This window comes from Lactuca saligna, chromosome 4, assembly GCF_052625555.1.
Source record: "Lactuca saligna cultivar CGN05327 chromosome 4, ASM5262555v1, whole genome shotgun sequence".
Lineage (NCBI taxonomy): Eukaryota > Viridiplantae > Streptophyta > Magnoliopsida > Asterales > Asteraceae > Lactuca > Lactuca saligna.
Genome location: NC_136420.1, coordinates 219,833,868 through 219,856,825, shown reverse-complemented (window position 1 = coordinate 219,856,825; position 22,958 = coordinate 219,833,868). Strand labels below are relative to the sequence as shown.

The 22,958-nt window shown below is 33.5% G+C and overlaps 1 long non-coding RNA gene across 3 annotated transcripts; it reads left to right on the top strand.

Annotated features, from left to right (window-relative positions):
* The first annotated feature begins 8,403 nt into the window (after positions 1-8,403).
* On the top strand, positions 8,404-16,730 carry LOC145043339 (uncharacterized). Of its 3 annotated transcripts, none has more exons than XR_013680968.1 (3): positions 8,419-12,227; positions 12,349-12,629; positions 13,744-14,083. It is a non-coding gene; the product is annotated as an uncharacterized LOC145043339 (long non-coding RNA). The 3 variants fall into 3 exon arrangements; XR_013680967.1 differs by adding an exon at positions 16,077-16,730 and having other exon boundaries at positions 8,430-12,629; positions 13,744-13,955; XR_013680966.1 differs by having other exon boundaries at positions 8,404-12,629.
* The last annotated feature ends 6,228 nt before the right edge of the window (positions 16,731-22,958 follow it).

Here is a 22,958-nt window from a genome sequence, read left to right as displayed (position 1 = left end):
CTTGCACTTAAGTAAAGTAGAGAACCTATCATGCTTCGAAACAAAGTAAGATCAACAGCAGGTGAATCTAACAAAGGTTTTAACTTCGTTCCTACTGCTATTGGCACTCGTAGCTTCGTGCTATTAGTCATTCCAAACTTTTCAAGCAAATTCTTCGTGTATTTCTCTTGATTGATGAAAATCCCTTCTCTATTTTGTCGAATATTCAAACCAAGAAAATTGTTGATTTTACCCATCATGCTCATTTCGAATTTACTTTTCATCAGATTTTCAAATTCTCTAGACAAAGTTGGGTCAGTAGAGCCAAAAATAATATCATCAACATAAATTTGAACAAGCATAAGATGATCTCCAACTTTCTTACGAAATAATGTGGGGTCAACTGATCCTTGTTTAAATTTTGACTGTTTTAAGAAATTGGTAAGAGTTGCATACGATGCTCTTGGTGCGTGTTTCAACCCATACACAACCTTATCTTAAATGTAAACAAGATTAGGATATTCTTCATTAACAAAACCTGGTGGTTGTTTAACATATATTGTCTCTTCGAGCTCTCCAATCAAGAATGCACATTTAACATCCATTTGATAAACATCAAAGTCTTTGTATGCTGCATAGGCTAAAAATATTTGAACAGCCTCGAGTCTTGCAACAAGGGCAAAAGTTTCTTCATAATCAATACCTTCTTGTTGCGAATAACCTTTTACTACAAGCCTAGCTTTATTTCGAATAATATTGCCATGTTTGTCGATTTTATTTTTGAAAATCCATTTTAGTCCGACAATCGAAACATCATTAGGTTTTGAAACAAGTCTCCAAACCTTGTTTCGTTCGAATTCAGCAAGTTCAAATTGCATAGCAACAACCTAATCTAAGTGTCCATAGCAACTTTAACTGTTTTGGCTCTATTTTTGAAATAAAAACATTAAACATGCAATATTCTTGATTTAAATATAATATTTCATTTTTTTGCACGAATCTGAGCTCTTGTTTAAACTCTATCTTGTGGATTACCTATTATTTGTTCTTTTGGATGATTCTTCATCCATCTCTCAAGTGGTGGATATGCTGAATCAAATTCCAATGGTGCATCTTTATACTTTTCTTCATTTTCAGTACCTGCCACAGAAATATTATCATCAAATTCATGAAATTCATCATTTTGATCAAGATTAATTGTATCTAAATCATCATGCTCCCCCTTAACATGATTATCATTTTGATGCTCCCCCTCAAATTCACGATCCATACTACTCTTCTCCTCCTCGAAAGGATGCCCGCATGAAATTCTGCATCAATTGCCCTGTCCGGAACACCAAAAATTAGATCATAATCAAAATCAATGGAACATTTTCAAAATTTTATTGTTTGATTCAACAAGGATTGGTTTTTGTTCAAACTTTCATTCTACTTGTTTAACATAGTAATCATCAAAGGTAAGATTAAAAATTTCTTCAACATTGTGAGTTTATTTGTTCAACACTCAATATGCAACTGAATTATGCGATTATCCCAAAAATATTCCTTCATCAGCTTTAGCTTGAAACTTGGAAAGATTGTCTTTAAGATTCATGATGAAACATCTGCATCCAAAAACATGAAAAAGTTTGACATTAGGTTTTCGATTATTTATGATTTCATAAGGAGTGATATTAAATCTTCTTTGAATAAAAGAACGATTCTGAGTAAAGCATGTTGTAGAGACGGCTTCAGCCCATAGATATTGAGGAAGATTTGCATATGACAACATTGCTCTTGCTGCCTCGCACAATGATACCAATTGTAGAAGAATTGTATTCAAGAAATCGATTAAGAACAAAAACAATCAATGTAATGAACTCATAAAGTAAATAAGACTTTGAAGTTTGTATTACTCTCAGAAGCTCGATTACAAAAACAGATAACAAAATTGGAAAACTCTGCATCTTTAAATCTAAGCTCAATCCCTATTTATAGGGAAACAGAGAGTACAAAAAATACTAAGTCTAAAACTATTAAGCTTCGCATGAAAGTGACTTAGCAAATATATTACATAAGAAATTGACAAGACACAATTCGGCTCTTTACAAGATTTCAACCTTTACACAAGGTAATCTTCTAACTGTTTTTTATGATTTAAATGTTACCTTGCATGCTAGTTTAGGCTTTATGCTTTGGAAAACAATGTTGCATGTATAATTAGAGAAAACTTAGATCCAAAGCTTTAGGGTTGTATGTGCACCATAGGAATGTTAGAGTACATAAAACCTATCAGTGGTATCAAATCCATGGGTGTTTTCTATTATATTGATGCAAATGTTTGATTTTCAAAGTTAGAAAAATGACTTTTATGGCCACTACTTGATGAAATCGAAGAGTCTATAGATGGACTCGATGAGTTTGATGAGTTTGATGAGTTTTGCCATGAAATCGATGAGTCCGGAGTGTGGCTCGATGAGTTGGCTCATCAGATGGCAGAATTTTTGAGTTTTTGGCCTGTTTTGGAATAAGATCATCCCCACAAACTGTTTTGGTTCATAAAATTTGATCAAGTCGTGCCCTTCCCTTTCGAGTTGGAAGTACATGAAACATAAACTGAAAACTCTAACCACAAATCTTAGTGAGCTCCCCTAAAATACCACATACCATACATACATACATATATAACAGTCAAAATATGACTGGGCCTATTTCACCCCCTTTGGAATCTTACAACAGATATTAGGTCTATTTCACCCCTACAGCTAAGCATACAATCATATCAGCAAAACTCACGAAGGAAACAAGCATAAACATATATAACATGTAGTTGTCACGAAGACAACTATCATTATATTCACATAATCTAGTGGGTCGGCGTTGGTGCCTTCGACTCATGAGTACAGTGGAGAAGACTCACCTGAATCAGAAAGTCATCTAACACCCAACTCAAAACCATCTCGACACCTCCTATCAACCCACACAAGGTAAACCCTAATTCTACCTTCTAAAAGTACAGTTTGACCAAAAGTCGAACCAAGCCAAAAGTCAACGGTCAAAGTTAAAGTTAACAGCCCAATGTCAACTTATCCATCCTCATGTCATGACCAGCACTTGGTCACTTCGTGAGAGCTTACTTGGTCTGATTCCAACTCAGTCCGACTCCACTCAGTCAATGCAGACATGGAATGTAAATAGATATGACCTTACGTCGTAAGAAGCCTCCTCTCACATTGTGAGTTCCAAGAAGCTAATTAGAAAACAGGTTCATTCAACCCTCACCATGTCTCGCGTTGTGAGAATAGTATGAAGCCAAAAGTCCGACTTTTAAGTTCTTAATCCATTAAGCCTTGAACTTTAACTTTCCAGAAGGCCTTATAACTTTATAATACACTAGAAAGTCGATGATTTTAAGACATATATGTCCAATACATGTCTAGATCTCATTTGGGTCAAAAGTTGAAGAAAAAGACATCCAACTTTCATGCAAGGTTCCAAAACTTAACCATTCACTATATCTAAACTCCACATCACTCTTAAGACCCTAATAATTGATAAAGTTGCCAACTTTATGGTTTCCATCAATCAAACATGCTCAACCAAGGAGAAAAGTGAGACAAAACTTATATCTAGCCTCATATAACAATAAAGATGGAACCTTTGACACTATACATGACTGATGGTATGCATTTTTTAGGGGGTTTTAGTCCAAATCCCAACTTTATTGGCTTCGTGGTCCTTTTGGACATATTTGTATGTAAATTTGGTCCCTCGTAAAAATGAAATGACTGTAATGCCCTTCTGATATATTTTTTTTAATGTTTTTTTCTATTTATTTTCAATGAAAAAGAAAATAATTAATTAATTTGGCATGTATGTGTGTGTGTGTTCCAGCCCAAAAACTCCATAGCACCAAGAACACATACATACACACTCCAAGAACACATACATACACACTCCAAGAATACATACACATTCCAAATTTTTTATAGTTCTTAAACACACAAACACATACGCAAAAGAAACACACTCGTAAATGGGAAACAATTTCTGGAACTAAACAAACAAAATAATCGAAACCGAATCTGGAACGCCAAAAAAAACCTAGAAAGTGAATATGAGTGTGTGTCTGTGTGTGTGTGTGTGTTTGCATTTCAAAGAACAGAGGTAGGCATAAAACAAGAAACAAAGAAACAAATGTTTTGGGTGTATTTATCCCCAAACGATACAGATGAAAACAAACCCCACACAATCGGGTTTAGAGAACCAAAAACCCAAATTGTAAATAATGACTAGTATCTAGATTTCTTGAAAATTCTATTCAATTTCATATGGGTATCTCTATATACAACTCATTAACCAAACGATTATGTAAAGAAAGAAATCACACGACCTATTTTACATGAATGAATACATTTCTTGGAAAACATGTTCATCACATCTGGGTGTCTTCATCTAAAGCCTCGCAAACATAGAAGCTGTAAGAAAGAAGAAGTCAAAGAAGAAGTTGGACTCACCGGTGGAGCTTGAAGTCGAAAACCCTTTTGTTGAACATTGGGAGATCGTTCAAGGTTCAGATAATTGAGCGATCCAACTCACAATTGCATTAATTTTTTTGCGATTAAATAAATTTTCTTCTTCACATTTATCAAAACCCTCACCTCTATCATCATCATCAACTCATAAACTAACTTCTGTGAAAGATAGGAGTTCTGTGACATCTCTTCCTTCCAATGTACAGCCAGAAGCCGACGTTTACACCAAATAAGCGCTCCTTGAAGTACAGAACACCAAAACCATAGGTATCAACACACCTCACCCTCGTCCACCACCATTTGAACCAATTATCATGTTAAAAGTTATGGTGAAACCAATTATTGATGATTCAAATAGGATAAGATTTGGTGGAAAAGGGTGAAATTTAGATGGAGGTGTGATACCTGATCAAGCCATGATCGATGCAATTAGGGCAAAGAGGGAAAGACTACGACAATCATGGGTTGTTGCCCCTGATTACATAACATTAGATGGAGGGAGTAATCATTGTGAAGTTGAAGTTCTGAGTGATAAAGAGCTAGAATTTCAAGGAAGAATTTCCTTGATTAGGGAGAAATTGAGGCTAAGAAGGGTGTATTTTGACATTTTTCTTACTAATGTGAGAAAGGAGAATGAAGAAGGCAATGTGTGTGAGAGAGGAGTGTATGGAACATGCAAAGGCATAAAGTTGCCAACTTTATGCCTTAGGACGTCTTAATGGACTCAGATCTAAAATTGGACGTTGAAGTCCCAAGCATTTAGCACTTAATGGTCATTTTTGCATGCCAGACTAGTACGCTGCGCGTAGCAGCATGTATGCAGCGCGTACTGGATAAGGCGATAATACGCTGAGTGTACTGGAGTGGTACGCCAGGCGTATGCAGTCCAATGGATTTTGGGCTTCGTATGGGCTTATAAGCCCTTTGGGCCTTCTTTAGTTTTGGACCTGGTCACATAATTGGTTATACAAGAATCATAGACAAATCATTATCACTCCACTCATTATTAATCAAAGTTCAAGTATGTTATGCATTTGCATTAGTTTTTCAGCCAATACCAATACACAAAGCAAAAATATGTCAAAAAAAACCCAAATTGCATAACTGGTGTATGTATAGCTTGAGCATAACAAGAAGATGACCAATTTAAAAAAATTTAATAAGTAACCAATTGATATTAAAACCTACAAATAAAGCAAGTAGCAGCAACCAACTATATATATATATATATATATATATATTTATAGAATCCAACAAGTGCTGAATATAATAAAGACATGTGTTGTTTTTGTAAGGAACATAATCACCAATGGTAATTATCAACAAAGAAGCAAGAAGCTACCATGGAAGTTTTGAGGGATTTTGCTGCTACTGAACTATTTAAAAGTTTAGTTGAAAAGGACCATTATGCCCTCGGGTGTCCTATAAAGCATTAAGGGTATTCTTCCATTTTATGTCCATGATTATATAATATAACCACAAGTTTGACATAAGTTAAGTATGCAGGTGCATGATTATGTCAAATGTTACATAATGTAGGAAACAATTGGTTTGCTAATGGATTAACTCTTTACAAAAATGTTGTTGTCATTCACCAACAACTTAATTATATCATTTTCGGAAGGATCCAAGACAAATAAACACAATGTATCATTAAACTTGAAAACAATATAAACCAATGAAGGGTTATACTTGTAAACTTACTTTAAAAATCCATGGATGCATAAAAAACATTTGTGGAAATATCACTACCGTTCTCACCCACGATTTTGAACAAACCTTATCTGAAATTACGATGGCATATTTGACGAATAACTGTGTTTAAATAAGAAATTTCATTATGCCTCAGTTATCCTAATGAAATTTCATAAATTTCAAATAGATTTAGGCTCTTACCTTTAATCATGTCAAATTGGAGTAATTTGGAGTGTTTGGATATGTAGAGTGCAAGAAATCAATTACATTGGACACCTCCAACAACTATTTTCTTCGACCGACGATGCAACGTTGTTATGATCGTCTTCTCAGGTCATATAACCAGCCAAACAGGAGAAGCTTTGGCTGTTATTTTATGTCATCGAATTGTATCTGCATCTGTTTCGATTTCCATATCCTAATAAATCTTACTTTATCTCTATCTCGAATAAAACCCTTATCCACACACATAAAACCTCTCTCTCTCTCTCTCTCTCTCTCTCAATCTTGTAGCCTCTTTCTCTTTGTCTTTTTCTTTCTCTTTATTTATCATATTAGATTCTAGATAATGAAAATGATGGCGGACTGTAAAAGAAAGGATCTTACTTCTTTTTAATGACATTATTTTCTTATCTATTGTTATTATACATTTTTTTTTTGTATTTATGTAAATAAATATACAAACACTACAACATATGTTAGTTAAGTATGTAATATATTTGTATGTTAGTATTTAAGCATGTAATATATTTATGTATGATGATGTTATTGTGTTTTGTATTATACATTATAAATTATAAATTATTATCTTTATATCTCATATTTAGTTATATATTTTGTTTATATTAGTATTATATTGTTTATGATAATCATGAAATTGATGTATCTAACAAGTTCAATTATTCGATAAATAATATCAACTTAAGTAACTACTTGACGGTGAAGTTTTTTTCCATTAGTTTTTAGTGTTCTATGTTTCGTTAAATTATGTTTATTATTGGTTTATTTTTTGTTTCATATCTTTAACTTATGTAATTTTGTTATGCTTGTAATTATCTCAAACATCAAGGTGCAAAGTAGAATTTTATACAATTTGTTTAGTTGGCAATTGGTACACCATTATTTAGTATTTTGCTTATGTTTTTTATTTATTATTTATCATTTATTTTTATTTTTGATTTTTAAATCCTAACCCTTTACAAATTTACCTTCATTTAGTTTTGAATTTAATGTAATAAATAATGTACTTGTCTTTATTTGTGTTTTATAATATCGAAATTCATACTTCTATTTCTTTCCATTACAACATTCTACTTTCATATTTGTTTTTCAAAAAGTATTCTTAGAGCATCTCCAACCCGCTCTCATTCTTCATTTCCCTCCCACATTTTCCCCCATTCTTCTCCAACCATCCCCCATTTATTCCCCTATTTTGGGGATATGAATAGTATTATACAAAATATGATGTTATACTATTCATTTCTCTCAAAATGAGGATAAACTTTACGTTGTTGGTTTTAATCTATCTGTTTATATATTTATACATTTCTAGTTCATTTTTACCTACTAATTATAATTTAACTATAATATTTAATACTTATAATATTTTGTTATATATTAAATTATATTAATTAATTATAAATATAAAGTTTGTTTTTTGTTCATCAAATTCATATAAAAATTTAAATACATATTGAAATTTTAAAAAATGATAACGTATTTTACAAAAAAACTTATAATTAAAAGTGTATATGTCTAATATTTATATAAATATATGTATAATATTTATTTAAAAATGTGTATATGTAATTTTTTTTTTTTTTTTTTTTTTTTTTTTTTTTTTTTAATAAATGCATGTGTAATATTTATTTATAAGTTTATTATAAGTGCAATATTTTGTATTTAATATTAATTTAATGAAAAAATATAGATTATATATTTATTAAAACTAAATTAATAGATGAATGTGTTTGACAATCTATATAAGTTGGAATAATAGAATATATTAGAAATATTTTTTTTGGAGGTAAAAATAGAGTAAAAAATGAAGTAGGGTTGGAGATGAAACATTATTTCTTATTTTTTACTTTATTTTTTTTGAGGAAAAATAAAGATAAGTTGAAGATGGTTAGAAGTGGCAATGTTCGATCCAAACCCTAATACCACATAAAAAAACAGATTAGAACCCATCATCCCACAAACCTACCAATATACTTATTAAATGGATTGGATTGTGTTAATAGTTTGGATTAGTGGGTAAACCCACAACCCACATATTACATGGTACCGAATCCGTGCCCTAATAAAAAAATGCATCTCATTCCATTTCTTTTCTCATACCGTCTCCAGTCCCTTGCCGCCTTATGCATTCACAAATCACGAATCGAAAACGAAGGTTGAAGTTGAAGGCATAGATCAGTGATCATCTGTCGTCGCCTATTGCATCGATTGAAGGTGAAATCTGCTTCGACTACTGAAGCTCAACGAGGAAAACTAAAACCTGCATCGACGATTGAAGCTTCGGTGCTCTCCACCCTATTTTCAGGTTTTCCTTCTCACTTGCTCTGCTTCGTTATTAACGCAAGTTATTTGGTTTGGGAAAAAATTGAGATATTGAGAAGCAGCGGGACAGATTAAAGGTTGTGTGCAAATGTGTTATCTTGAGCTCGTGTCTGTGTTCTTCATCTCTGTATCGTCATCATCGATCGACTTCTTTGTGTTCTTCATCTTTGTACTATCATCATCGATCGAATTCTTCGTGTTCTTAGACTATTTTTGCTTCAAGAATCATTTTTTTCTTCTCTTTATGGATATCTATAATTATAATTCTTGAAGTACTAAGTTCTGTGTTTCAAAGCTTTATCAATTGTATGCTTTTAGTTTAATCTGTTGGTCTGTTTGTGATCGGTAGTGTTAATCTGTTAGTCTCTCTGTGTCTCTGAGAGTGTTTGGCTAATCTTTTCAAGGGGCAAAAGGACTTTTAGGAAAAGTCACAAAAAGTTAGGAATTCCTGACTTTTCCAAAAAGTCAGTTTTTCTTATATCAAATTCCCAAAAGTTGCTTTTCAAATACTTTTACCAAACATCTTTTCCCCTTATCTTTTTCTAAAAGTTCTTTTTATCCCTCATGTCACAGTGCGTTTATGATCTAGTTAAGTTGTTATTTTTTTAAAGTGTTCAGTTTAATTGATTCTCAAAAAGCTAATAAACTTGAATGTTTTGCGTGAGTGAGCACACATGCGACAAGCAACAACAAATTGAGGATAAGGTGATATGGCTGATTGTATAAGGACTTTATCTTTTATTATATTCTGATGTGTATGCCCACAAAACAAAAGAAGCTCTAAAGATGTGTTTCTTATCTCCAAGATGGAAAAATATATGAGTTTCTATCAAAACTGATGATGATTGTTGTGAGTTGGAGAAACTGAGTGTGATGTGATTATGACTTTCTTTGTGGAATTTTTAGAAACGGTGTTGCGTTTACGGGCTGCATTAAAGTTGAAAAAGTTTCGTCTATTATGTCATGTTTTCGATAATGAATCTCAAATATGTTTATGGATTTCTTATACAATCAGACACAAATTTGAAGAGATTTCTTTGACTGTTTTTAACGTGTTTCGATCTGTTATTTCTAGGTCTATAGTTAAGAGTTTAGCTGAAAATAAGAATGATTTGTGATTTTGAAATTATATCTCATGTTTCTTTTCCCTAGGTGAAAACCTTGAGCATAGCTTTGGTTCTTTGGATGATGGTTATAAAGAAAAAAATATTTTTCTAATTCTACAAAAATTGGATTTCGAAGACTGTAAGTGGTCGTACTTAGAGAACGTTTTGATTTTTAGTTTTACCTTAAAGAGGTTAACCATTTATAATCCAATATTCTTTAATGCAATTAATGATTTTTATATGGTTAAGATAAAGATGGATATCAAATTTTAGGTATTATAAATATAATGAATATCTAGAACACAAAAATCTTTGGAGTAATACATCGTTCCTGATCAAAGTGTGGAAATACATTGCTAGTCCCGAAAATACATTTTGAGCTTATGATCTACTCAATCAACTTCAAAATGTCATGCTATCTTTGACGTTATGTGATCTGACTTTGAAGGTAATTGATAACCTTATTTACATATTAAATTGAATATATGGAAACTTGTTTCTTTGAACCAAAATTGATAAATTGGCTTTTGCGTTTCGTGTCTTTTTTTTTTTTCCAATAAAAAAACTCTTTTAGTTGCAGATAATAACCATTTTCTCATGTTCCCAAATTTGACTAATCTTATGTTGAGTTAGAAATCTGGATAGATTGTTCATTAACGTCTAGTTCCCGAGTTGTAGCAAAGAGAAAAAAAAAAAGAAGATAAAAGAAAGTAAGGAGAGAAAAGAAAAGAAAGAAAAAAATGAAATGTATTTTATGTTCCCGAGTTTAAGAGAAGTGGAAGAAAATTAAACATTTTGTTTTTCCTTTCAAAATCCTTACAAATCAAAAGGAAAGTTAGGAGGAAAAGTGATTCTTCCATTTCTTTCCACTTCCTTTAACTAAACTCAGGAACATTAATTTCTTTTAGTTTCTTCTCACTTCCACCTATTTTTTTTTTTTTTTTTTTTCCTTTCGTTTAGTTGAACTCGAGAAGAGGCTATAAGAGCATTGATGGATTTGCTTTTCTTTTGTCCAATTCTACAATCTCTTTGTTTCTCAGGTGGATTTGCTTTCCTTTTGTCCCGTTACTCTTTACTTGTTTCAGTCGTGGTAAAAGAGTAATCCATCTCAAAGAAACAAAGAGATTGTAGTGCTCTTAACGAAACAATCTATTTGGAATTCACAAAATCTGCACAAGATGGGTCAAATTTTGGAATATAGAAAAAAAGTTATTATCTATAAATGAAAAAGTTTTTTCATGGGAAAGAAAAACACAAAAGTTAGTCTATCAATCAATTTTGTTCAAAGATGCAAATTTTAATATATTTCATTTAATATGTAGATTAGGCTGTCAATTACCTCTAAGGTCAGATCACATAATGTCAAAGACATTATGATATTTTGAAGTTGATTAAGTAGATCATGAGTTCGAAATGTATTCCCTGCACTAGCCATACGAATCTATGTTTTAACCGGGGACAATATATTACTCAAGAGATTCTTGTGTTCTAAATATTCGTTATATTTATAATACCTAAAATTTGGTGCGTTAATTTTAATCTTAACTACATGAAAACCATCAACTGCATCAAAAAATGTTGGATCATAAATGTTCAACCTCTTTAAGGTAGATCTGGAAATTAAAATGTTATCTAATCATGGCCACTTGCAGTCTTTCAAATCCAATTCTTTCAGAACTAGACACCCTGAAATTTTTTTTTTTTTTTTTTTTCTTTATAACCATGATCTAGAAAGCGAACAAGAGTTATGTGTAAGGTTTTCAATCATGGAAAAGAAACATGTTTATGAAATTTCAAAATCACAAATCATTCTTATTTCAGGCTAAACTCTTAAACACAGACATAGAAATCATAGATGGAGGCATTTTAAAAACGGTCTCAGAAAGCTCCCCAACTTTGTGCCTGATTGCATAAGAAATCCATGAATATATTTGAGATTCATTATCGAAAACATTGCATGATAGCCGAAACTTTTTCAACTTTAATGCATCCTGTAAACGCAACACTCTTTCTACGGTTTCCACAAAGGAAGTCACCCTCAACTTCTCTAGCTAACAATAATTCACCATCAATTTTGATGTTGAGAATAGAAACCCACATGTTTTTCCATCTTGTAGATAAGATAAATGTTTTGACAACTTTTTTTTATGTGTATAAACAACAGAATGTAATGAATGATAAAAGTCCTGATATGATCACCAATATCTCCTATATATGTCATCTGTCTCTAACCTTATCTTACTTTGGCAACATCTTTGTGAAAATTAAATACACAAAAGCTACCCCTCGTTTAAATGCAAGACTAAAATTAAGAGCCCTAATCGTACTATCAAGGCTGCTTAGCCCCACCATCATCGGACTATCGAATTAGGTAAGTTATTTGTGATTGTGTCTTCTGATTTTTAGTTCTATTTCTCATATTCATGAATTCAATTGTATGTCTTCCGATGTTTTGATTCCTGATTTCAAATGTGAACTTTGCAACCCAACAGCAGCAACAATGTATCTCAATATTTCACGAATTCTATGTTGATTTTGTTTCCACATGTGTTCGTATTTCAAAAGAGGGTATAGTTCAAGACTCCTAAGAGAGTGGATACAGGGAAGTTGTCCCTCATTTAAACCTTGCAGGTTTGAGATCCTATACTCTATAATTTGTTTCTTTATATCTTGAATGCTCATATTTTTACAGGACCAACATCATTTGACCCTGTCATTAAACATAGCTGGGGCCAGTATCACATGTTAATTAATAATTATTGCAGATGGGCAGGTGATTTTTTTTATTAACTTTTATAAATTAATCTGTTATAATTTTACAAATTTCACAGTGAACCTTTAATTAAATTTAAGGTAACAAGAAGTGTTAATACTTGGTAATTTGAGTCCGAGCCTACAAGAACAGAGTTGAAGCAAAGACTAAAGTATTATAATTTATAAATTATTTATAATTTATATATATATATATATATATATATATATATATATATACACACACACACACACTAGGTGTGAGACCCATGTATTACATGAGTTTAATTAAAAAAAACAAATATAAAATTTTAACAATTTGAAAAGTTTTAATTTACAAGAAAAATGAAAAAAAGTTGAATTATTAAAATTAATGAGACTTTAATGTATTGAATACATTACATATATAAACTCTTTCTAATAAATACTATACATATATATTACCTTACATATTAAATGTGGAATTTTAATTTAATAAAATAAAAATTACAATAAAATGACAAGTGAAAAATAGAAAAAAAACCTTCATTTATTATAATATATATATATATATATATATATATATATATATATATATATATATATATATATATATATATATATATATATATATTACAACTAGTTTATAACCCGTGGGAACCACGGTTATAAAATTAATTATACTTTTATAGTAAAAAATCAAAATTATTAATCAATTATTTTAAATAAATTATTAATTAAGAGATGTTTTTATTAGTTATATGAAATTATAATCGTTGATTCAAATAAATATGTAAAATTAATTTTTAATATATATTAAACATTTTTTATTTGTGAATTAATGAAAACAATAATATAAATTTACTATTTAAACTTTAAAATTTAAATTTAAAATAGAGAATAAATATATTGACAAATAGCATCACATTAATGATGATGTCTAATAAATTTAAAATAAAGAACTAATAGATTGACAAGTGTCAACACATTAGTTAAGATGTTTAATATGATGACACATGACAAAAAACCTACTCTTTTATTAGTATAGAGATAAGGTTCCACTATCTATCATATTAGTTGGAGTTGGAGATGAGCCATGTGATATGATGAAAGAATTTGACGATAATATTCCCTCTCGTGAATTTGATGATTTCCAGGTCAACATTTATGTAAAAAGACGTGAATGCCCTTTGTCATCAGATAATATTGTGATGTTAATCTTATGTTTGGATGTTAGTTTGTGAATTTCACACAAATTATGTCCAAGAAGAATGTGGCTCCAATCCGTAAAGAGACAGAATTTGCGATTGCAGCTTTTGATGGAAATTCCTGCTCAATGTAAAGCAACACTAGAACCGAATATATTAGGGTAATCTTCGACAAAATTTACATTTTTACCCCTTTTCACCTCTTCGTTAAATATTTATTTATTTTGTTGGATGTACAACTATGTGATTCGGTTTGATTATTTAAAAAGCTTGGAAATTAAAGAGAAAATCAACAAAATTAAATGGTGTCAAAACAGCTAATATTACTATTTGAAGTTGAGTTGTACTGTTGTAATGATTTTTTTAGCAAAACGGATTGGAAAATTTTTCATTTGCTATTTAGCTTACAAGTACATCGCCTAAAATGAGAATTGGCTTTAAGTATGTTGCTATTTTTTAGCATTCAACCTAAAAAGAAACTATGAGTTGAGACAGTTTTCCATTGTAGATTGTTTTTATGCATTGTACATTGATAAAAGCTGGAAAAATGAAAGTAGTAGAGTGCTATATATTCCAAAATACATTGGTATTTTCTATATCTGTGTGTGTGTTGGAATACTGTTGGATACTTCAGTTCATGAACTTCCTGTTTTGATAACTTGCTATTGGATATTTTGTTTGTTAGAAACGATTGCCATATTTTCATATTTTTCTTCTTCTAAAGTTATAATGACTTTGTTGTATTTGTCAAGGTATCAAATAGAAAAACAACTCGGCTTGAAAAATTCTCCTATTTTTTGTTAAACTTGAAATTTCTCCCATTTTTGTTGTTACAAGTGTAGGGTTAAATAAAAAATTGAATTCTAAAGTAGAGTGTTGGCTTTTCACAAGTTTTTTTAATCAGTTTGTTTTTGGTTTTTTTTGGATTCTATTTATTTTGTTTTTAACCATCTAATTCGCCGAATAAAAAAACATCTGATGTTTAGTTTATATTATGTTTTATTGTATATCACTATATGTTATTTGGTCCAAGAGGTTTTGAATAATTATTTTTCTAAAAGGGCAAATGTTATAAGACAACCTGATTCAGTGATTTGTGGTTTGTTAAGTCACAAAAGAAAAATGACTGGCATTTGGAATATTAAAGGTAAAATAAATACTAAAAGGAAAGGGCATTTTAGGCAATTAGGGGAAAACGATGTCATGTGCAATTGTGGTACTCTTTGTATTCTAAATTTTCAGGAGGTTTTGAAATTTTTTCGTATTTCAATGAAGACATGCAATTGAAGATCTAATTTGCTAACATTAGTTGTAGTTCTTAATAATTAATTGATTACATTGGGTTAAATAGTCTTAACATGAAAAAGTAAACGTTTCTTTATATGGTTTTTAATATTTAAAATAATTAATCAATTATAAGAAAAAGGGCAAAATGCAATTTTAGAAAACTTATAATCTCACAAGCTTTTTTTCACACGTTAGCTCAATTCTGTTTCGAATATAGCAGCATAATTTGTTTCTTATAGCAGTGAGCTTTGTGAGTATATTGCTAAAAATGTTCATTAACAATGCAAGTCATATAACGTATTTTTTAGACAACTATTCTCAATCTAAAATTAATACTCTCAAAACATTAAATTAAATTTTATTGCAAAATCTCTTTTAAACGCCTTTATCCCAACTATAATCATTTATAACCAAGAAATTACCAGATTCATGTTACGATAAGGTGGATTTAGTAAAATCATGAAAAGTTGGATTTAGTCTTTCTATTATTCTTGAAGAATGTGAAACACTAAAGAAAAAAAAAAAGCTGTAAAAAGGTGAAAGATTTAATACTTAAATTTCATTTTTTGATAACACATTGTAAAAAAATAACGGTTAAATGGTTACTATGATGAAATAGAACGAGTCATTCATCCAGATTGTTGGTATGTCCAAAAAGAGAGAATTGGAATGAAAATACTTGACAATGACCAAAATATGCCTACAACACAAACTTCATTGAATATAAGTTGTTCAACATTATATACCAAATGCGATATATGTACCAAGCATGATGGTTAATACATGAGTTAAAAACCTGATCTTGAAAATAGTTGATAATGGTCGATCAACAATTTTATGTTTTATTATTCGAGTGGTTCCTAATTTAATTTTAAATTTGTGGAGTTCAAATTAGGGTTTAAATTTTAAGAAAACATGAAGCTTGTAGTTCAAATTAGGGAAAAAAAGTTTTATGAGTCAGATAATAACTTGTAAAAACCTTTGATTTTTCGCAGTGAAGTCGAGGAAGAGACGGAATGTGGAGATTGGAAGCATACATCTATGTGCGAAAACCTTTAATTGTTCGCTGTGAAGGAGACAAGATTGGAGCTTGGTGATCCAGTAGCGGATGGTTAGAGAGTAGAATCGGAGAGCAGAGTGGTGAAGTTTGTGAAGGAGCAAGATTGACTACGTATACACAAAGTTAATGACCATGACAAGACTACTCTCTACTGTAAACCTGTATTTGCTTTTTAAAAAGGGTTATTGTCTCACAACAGAGAGGTGAGTGGTGAAGTTTGTGAAGGAGGTAAGATTGACTACGTATACAGAGAGTTAATGATCATGACAAGACTACTCTCTACTGTAAACTTGTATTTGCATTTTAAAAACAGTTATTACCTCAAATCGGAGGGGAGAGTGGTGAAGTTTGTGAAGGAGGCAAGATTGACTACGTATACAGAGAGTTAATAGTCATAACAAAACTATTCACTACTATAAACCTGTATTTACTTTTTAAAAATGGTTATTACCTCAAAACCGAGGGGAGAGTGGTGGAGTTTGTGAAGGAGACAAGATTGATTATGTATACAGATAGTTAATGACCATGACAAGACTACTCTCTATTGTAAACTTGTATTTGCTTTTTAAAAATGGTTATTACCTCAAAACACCTTAAATTTACGGTTATTACCTCAAAACCCGTTAACTTTACAACCACGGTTCTCATTTGCCACAAATGATATTTTTGTTTCACTTTTGCCCTTACTAGTTAACAGACTTATTTAATACTTAATCTCTTGTTAATTAAGTATCCATATACATAACTTTAAGAGGAGCTTAGAATGGTGAGAAATGTGCAAATAGGTGTGTTTTAAAAAATCTGTTTACTGGTTTGTGGCTAGTCTCCATTACGGCTGATTCATACAAAGTATTTGACATTATTGTGTATTGGTTTAGCTTTTTTTTTTTTTTTTTTTTTTTAAAGCCTTTTGTGAAAAGATGCAGATTACACACAGAACACAACAGAACTATGTATGTACATTGAAAACCAACGAGAATAATTGTTACTCCAGTGAACATCAAGGAGGATTGCAATCAACAATCAAGTATTACTTAGTAATCTGAGTTAAGATTCTATAATAAGAACAAAAAATTTAATTTATTTGTGCGGGATCTCAAAATTTACAATATTGCACCTTTTTTATAAACATAACACATACTAAACACTAAAATTAAAATCTTTGCAAAAAACCAAATGTAAAATACGGTAAATTGAAATAGTTTAGGGTGCGTTTGGTTATCGAAATTGTTTTCATTTTTTTAGAATATGTTTTCAGAAAACAGAGTTAAGTTTTCATTTTTGTTTTTCAATAAAAATCCCGTTTGATTGAAATCGGTGGACCTTTCATTTTCAATTTTACAACTTTGGAAAACTGTAAAAAACACAATTCCAATTTGAATAATAGAAAATTTTCATTTTCTTGGATTTTTTTTTGAAAACTAAATCAATCAAACGCATTTTTAAAATTTTCATGGAAAACTAGAAAACATGTTTGGTTGGACCAGTGAAGTTTTCATTTTTATCTTAAAAATTTAGAAAACTTTGCAAAACTATAAAAATTACTTTTCTAATTTACATACAATTTGGAAAAAATAAAAAATTTTATTTTCTTATAAAACTTTAGAAAACTACACGTTTCCGTTTTTCTGGGAAAACTGAAAAAATTTCCGCAACCAAACATATCCTTAGATGCGTTTGGTTATGGAATACTATATTTATTTTTTACGAAAATATTTTCAGAAAATAGAATTGCGTTTTCAATTTTAGTTTTCATCGAAAATTTTAAAAAACACGTTTGGTTGGAACCGATGGATTTTTCATTTTCTATTTTAGAAATTTAGAGAACTTTGGAAAACCATAAAAATCACTTTTCTAATTACATACAATTTGAAAAACTGAAAATTTTCATTTTCTTATAAAACTTTGGAAAACTGAACGAACAAAACATGTATTCAAAATTTTCGTTTTTTTTTTCTGAAATTTTTTTTCCAGAAAACTAGAAAATTTTCCACACCCACACGTACCTTTATCTTTTTAAAATTGGAAACTAATCTATTGATACTTGAATCATAACATTTTAATTGAATCGTCATTCCTTACTCAGGCCGAAGGCCCTTTAAATCCAAATGTTTAGCAACATAAGAAAATATAAACCCAAAAAACTGATTTGGAAATTACAAATTTTAAACACCTTAGAAAATCCGATGCAAAAAAATATTTGATGGGCCTTTTGTAACATCCATAAAAGTCAGGCCAATTTTAAACTTTTTCAAAACATTTTAAACCATTTAACATTACAAAGTTGTTTTCAAAATAGCAAATATTAGAGTATCCCAATATCAAATCATCAAAATTATAACAATAAGAGGGGCGGTACGATCATGCCTTCGCCTTCCCACGATCATCTGAAGTACCTGAAATGAAATCCATAAATGTAAGCCCGAAGCTTAGTGAGTTTCCCCAAAATAACAACCCCATACAAATATCACCATATCATATAACAAATACAGTATGCATAATGAGCCAACAGTCTGACTGGACCGAATCCCGGTCCTCAGTCTATCTGAACCGCTCTCCTAGTCATCGACACATTTGGACCTCCCTCTTTGGGGCATTCAGCCTATCTGGACCACTCGATGGGCCTTCGACTTGACTAGATTTGCCCAACCTGGGCCTACGGTCTACCCGGTCCGCCTAGGGTGTCTTAACCTACTGCACACAGCAGGACCTGCCTTAACCCTTTCCCTCAGTCAACAAACATGTGCAAATACATATAACAATTAAACATACAGATCTAACAGATCACTAATCATGGCAACCATCCTATAACCAGGATACCGATCTAACCGATCACTAGCATAACAACCATCTTATAACTAGGATATAAATTAATAAACATATCATGCAATAAACCCGGATGCAAATCCGATAAGGGCCGTCATCGGTGCATTAGACCCTATTGATATAGTGAGAGCAACGCACCTCTCAACTGTCGACTCGAAATGATAAGCTCAATCTCTCGGATCACCGCCACAAACTCCACCACCTATATTCACCATAGAACCATATTCATAACTTTCCAATTTTCCTAAAATACCCCAGAAGTCAACTAGCCAACCCTTGATCGAAGTTAAAGTCAACGGTCAAGGTCAATGATGTGACCTCGCTATTACTCCTCTCTAAGTTCTTCTATTGGACTCTGAGTGGTTTCTGCAAGATCACAAGAAAAAAGGGCCGTCAACCATTTCCTGGGAGGAGGCTCCCGGAAAGACGCTCCGACGGTCAAGTTAGATAGGGTTTAGGGTTTGTGTGTGTAGTGGGAAGAAGATTGCTTACCTTTTGAACTCCTGATCATGCCATTTTATACCTAGTGACCCTGTCCTGTCCGTATGAGACAGGATCACTTTAAGGGGACAAGGTCAGAGGTGCTGATTAGAGGATCATGCACCTCTATCCGTTAGAACACTATCATTGGCTCCAACGATAATGGTCTGATCATGTTCCTTATCTCCTGACCGTATATTTTGTCTTGGCACTGGGAGCGTCCTTGGCTGGCGTGAGCCTTTTACCAGGGTGCCCTGCACGTAGGGGCGCTGGTGGGCGCTGAGCCTGGCTCGGCCAGTGAGCCAGGTTCCTTGGTTGGGCGCGACACTTTCGTGCTATCTTAGGCACGCCGTCAGTCAACAATCCATGTTGACCTGACTCGTCGAGTGCAGTCACTGACTCGTTGAGTCCTTCCCGAACTCGAGTAGTCATGAAATCCCCCCCCCCCCCCACCGACTCGTTGACTTTCCTACAACTCGCCGAATTCACGCGTGTCCAGATGCCGAGAAAGCCCAAGTTGACTCGCCGAGTCACCCTACTGACTTGCCGAGTCCATGTAGAAGTCCTTGCATGCCAATCTTCATTGGACTCACCGAGTTGGCCATGCAACTCGCCGAGTCCCTTCAGTCCATTATCCATTTAGATGCCTTTTAAGCCATATTAAGGTTCCATATTACAGATCCAGCTTCCTAATGTATGTTTATCATATAAAGTTGCTTTTAGAAGCCCTAATCTTTAACCAAGAACAGCTTCGTAATATGCTAGAAAAGCCCTAATCTTTAACCAAATGAGATCTAGAAGGAAATGAGGTCAAGGTAACGACTTGATACCTTATAAAAGATGCTAACTGAGGTGGATTTCAAATCCCCACACGTTCTTTGCTTTTAGCCACTTTCTTTCTAAGCTCTTCTCACTAAGATCCACCTTCCAAAGCTTAAAACACACAAGAATGGAGCACACACACACATAGATTAGGGTTTGCTGGACTCTCACGAGGCTGTAAGGGGGCTAAAGGAGGCTAATGATCCTTTAAATAGGGTGCAAAACCCCGAAAATTAGGTTTTTATCCTCTAGCTCCTACTCGTCGAGTCCTATCTTGGGCTCGACGAGTAGGTCACTTAAACACGTGGCCCAATCCGCTTCTACTCGGCGAGTCAGGGCATCCAACTCGTCGAGTAAGCCTTGAAATTTATGAAAATTAAAGCCATAAAATTATAACATGAGAGTCAGGGCATTACAATTCTCCCCCACTTGAACTAGACTTCGTCCTAAAAGTCTGCTGTGGTGAACAACCCTAGATAGTGCTCCCGCATTTCCTCTTCCGGCTCCCACCTCCACTCAAACCCTCTTCGGTGTTCCCAATGTACCTTTACCAAAGGCATCTCTTTGTTCGACAGAACCTTCACCTTCCTCTCCAGAATGGCGACGGGCCTCTCAACATAATTCAGGCACTCATTGACCTAAATGTCATCCAATGATACTACTGCCTCCTCATCTAGAATGCACGTTCGCACTTGCGAAATGTGAAAGGTGTTGTGGATCCGACAGAGCTCTTCGGGTAGCTCTAACCTGTATTCCACCTTGCCAACCCTGACAACGATCCTGAACAACCCAATGTATCGGGGATCCAATTTCCCCCTCTTCCTGAAGTAGATCACACCCTTCCAGGCGAGACCTTCAGGAGTACCATGTCACCAACTTGGAACTCTAACTCAGATCGGCGTCTGTAGGTGTAACTCTTCTGCCGAATCTGAGCGGTCTACAGCTGCTCCCTAATCTACCGAATCTTCTCGGTAGTCTACAAGACTACTTTCGTCCATCCCATCACCCTATGTTCGACCTCACCCTAACAAACTGGGGTGTAACATCTCCGACCATAAAATAGCTCGAAATGTAGGGCGCCAATGTTGGAATGATAGTTGTTATTGTAGGCGAACTCTGCAAGGGTTAGGTGGGAATCTCAACTCCCACTGAAGTCAATAATACACAACCTCAACATGCCCTCAAGGGTCTGAATGGTTCGCTCACTCTGAACATCGGTTTGCGTATGAAAAGTTGTATTAAAAATGCAGCCGCATGCCCAGTTCCTCGTGGAACTTCTGCCAGAAATGGGAGGTAAATCTAACATCTCGGTTGGAAACAATGGAGACTGGAACTCCATGGAGAGCGACGACCTCACGAACATACACGTCGGCCAACTTCTCGACCTATGAACTCTCCCGTATAGCCAAGAAATGGGCACTTTTGGTCAATCAATCCACGATGACCCATATAGCATCAAACCCCTTCGGCATCCTCGGCAGCTTGGTAATGAAATCCATCGTGATCTGTTCCCGTTTCCACATGGGAATCTCCAGGGGCTGAAACATACCATGCGGCCTCTGATGCTCAGCCTTGACCATCCTATAGGTCAACCACCTCTCGACGTACCAAGTGATTTCTCGCTTCATACATGGCCACCAGTAACTCAAACTCAGGTCTCTGTACATCTTGGTGGCCCCTGGGTGAATAGAGAACTAAGACTTGTGAGCCTCCACCATGACTGCCTGTCTGACCCTACCAGACATCGGAACCCATACCTGACCTCATCAGGTCAATAATCCCCAACTATCCTACACAAATACGGTATTCTCACCCTTGATCCTCTCCAGCTTCCAGTTCTCAGGTCGCATGCCCTCGACCTGAGCATCATTGATCACACTCACAAGCGGAGAATCCACCGCTATCCTCATACATATCGCTGGGGTGGAAGACCCAAATGACTTGCGGCTCAAAGCATTTGCCACCACATTCGCTTTACCAGGATGGTAAAGGATCTTGCAATCGTAGTCCTTGACTACATCCAAACACCTTGTAACACCGTAAATTTCCAAAACAATTTTTCGCATTTATAAAAACATAATTCATTTGTAAATCATAAAAACATCATTGTTTGAAACTCAATTTATAACATATAACAATCCCAAGATCTCATAGCATAAAAATCCCGTGTGTGTACTGATCAAGCCGGCGCCTTCCCGCGATCCTCACTAGTACCTAAAACACAAAACACAAAACACTGTAAGCACAAAGCTTAGTGAGTTTCCCAAAATACCACATATAACACATATTAGCCACTCAAGGCTATAACTCTGTGGGTCCATGCACCTAAACTCTCTGAACCCTCAGGTTCTAACTCTGCAAGCATGCACAACATAAATCACATAGAAAATGCAGTGCAACAAACAATATATATAAAACACTGTATCACATAACTCTATTTACCTACTCAAGGTAAAGTATAGTGAGAAGGCTCACCTTGCGTATCTCGGTAACTCGTAAATCCCTGAAATCACTAGTGCTCGATCTCCCGAGCTATAGTCGTCCTATACACAAATATATCTCTAATTAACACTTTCCCAACTAGGATTGACTAACTCTATCAAGTCAACACCGGTCAAATCTGGTCAATGGTCAACAGTCAACCCAACTCGCCGAGTCTGGTGTGGACTCGTCGAGTCCCTACAAAGAC